Source organism: Humulus lupulus, chromosome 9 (genome assembly GCF_963169125.1).
Source record: "Humulus lupulus chromosome 9, drHumLupu1.1, whole genome shotgun sequence".
NCBI classification, from domain to species: Eukaryota; Viridiplantae; Streptophyta; class Magnoliopsida; order Rosales; family Cannabaceae; genus Humulus; species Humulus lupulus.
In genome coordinates, this window is record NC_084801.1 from 168,133,949 (window position 1) to 168,136,103 (window position 2,155).

Genomic DNA, 2,155 nt, shown 5'->3' on the forward strand with positions numbered 1-2,155 from the left:
GCCCCTCATACTTTGTCCCACTCCTCAAGGATATTGCATTACACTGCTCTTTAGGATTAACTTCTGTAGTGCTAGGAAAATTTCCTTGAGCTCTATTAGACATCAAAGTAGCCAACTGCCCTATTTGAGTCTCCAAACTCCTTATGGATGCCCTGGTTTCAGTCATAAATTGGTTAAGTACATTAGGTTGGGGTTCAGCTGGTTTCATTGGCATTGGGTGTGGTCTATTTTGTGGTTGATAATATCCAAGTGGAGGGTGTTGATGTGCATGTGGCTGTGGATACGGTGGTTTATTTTGGGCAAGTTGATATTGTGGCTGAGGTGGAGGGTAAGGTTGTAGAGTATTTTGATTATTGGACTAGGAAAAATTAGGATGGTTCTTCCAACCTGGGTTGTAGGACATGGAATTTGGATTATTGGCTTGTCTCTGGTAATTCCCTATAGCTTGTACTTCTTCCATGGGCACATTATTCATATCTAAAGTAGGGCATTGGTTGGGTGGATGGGTTGTACCACACAATTCACACAGGTTTTGAACTTGCATAGCTTGAGATGGGAGTGTAGTGTTTTGTAGTTGCTTTGTCAAGGCTGCTACTTGAGCTGTAAGCATTGATATAGCATCCAATTCCATCATTCCAGCCCCCTTCTTTGGTTGTCCCCTTTCAGTTGGCCATTGATAATTATTCATAGCCATCTCCTCTAATAGCTCCTACGCCTCATTAGCACTCTTACTCATAAAAGCACCTACCGCCACAACATCTATAATTTTTCTAGTTGTTCCATTCAACCCATTGTAAGAATTGTGTACCAACATCCACTTTTCTATACCATGATGTGGACATTTCCTTAACAACTCCTTAAATCGCTCCCAAGAATCATACAGTGACTCTCCTTCCATCTGATAAAAATTATTAATCTCTCCCCTTAGTTTTGCAGCCTTCGCTGGAGGAAAGAACTTGGCAAGGAACTTCTGAGCTAACTCCTCCCATGTAGTGATAGAATTCGCTTGCAAGGATATCAACCAACTCTTCGCCCTATCCCTTAGTGAAAATGGGAATAGCCTCAATCTTATAGCATCATCGCTCCCATTCATCTTGAACGTAGCACATAACTCCAGAAAATTAGCTATGTGTAAATTGGGATCCTCCGTTGGCATACCTCCAAACTGAACAGTTGATTGGACCATTTGAAGAATTGCTGGCTTAATTTCAAAATTATTTGCAGCAATGGTTGGAGGTCTAATGCATGAATGCACTCCTGTAACAGTAGGAAGTATATAATCTCTCAATGTTCTTGGTCCTTGCTCCCTTGGAACCTCTACAGCCCTTTGACCATTATTAGCACCGTTTCCCAAATTGTCAGCCATGGTAAACTCCAATCTCCTCTTTGTTTTCCAGTTCTGTCGGCACATTCTTTTAATTTCCAGATCTATTGGTATAATCTCTTTTTGTCTAATGCTTCGCATATACCAACCATTCTTGAAACACAATAGAACCTTGATCCAAATAAATGTTAAACAGAAATAAAAAAATAAAATGACCAAATTAGAACAAATAACAATTAACTGTGATATTGGAATTTAAGTCCCCGGCAATGGCGCCAAAAACTTGATCTGAAAAAATTAACACGCAAGTATATGTGGTCGAATAAAGTAATATATGATAAGTAGAGTGTTGATCCCATGAAGACTGATTTCCAAATACCACTAATTGTTCTTTAACTTTCTATTGGGTGAATTAAAATTATGATGAAAAGAATAAAATTAAAGTGAATACTCTAACTTATGAACATAATTTAAATAACTGGAAACAAAACAATGAATCAACTAATCAAAAATCAATAATAAAAAAACCTAGGAATTAATTTCATCAACTGTTCATTCTATTAATTTTAATAATCAATTCTAAATCTCTTCTCTTTATTCTAATAGCAAGTTAATATAATCAATTCCTATTATTTTTCAAGATATAAGATCTAAATCTATATGCAGGTTTTCTATATTTCTGTGATAAACTTGAACATATAGAATGCATTAAACATGGAAACCTAATTACTACACAAGTCATACAAGTACTTTCATCCAATATGCAACCTATGTCTATACAACGATAGCATATTCAATTCTCATCTTTCAAATTTTGAATCAAAACCATTA

The 2,155-nt window shown here is 36.5% G+C and overlaps 1 non-coding gene across 1 annotated transcript; it reads left to right on the plus strand.

Annotated features, from left to right (window-relative positions):
* The first annotated feature begins 824 nt into the window (after window positions 1-824).
* LOC133802767 (small nucleolar RNA R71) lies at window positions 825-931 on the plus strand. Its single transcript, XR_009877514.1, has one exon. It is a non-coding gene; the product is annotated as a small nucleolar RNA R71 (small nucleolar RNA).
* Window positions 932-2,155: the final 1,224 nt, after the last annotated feature.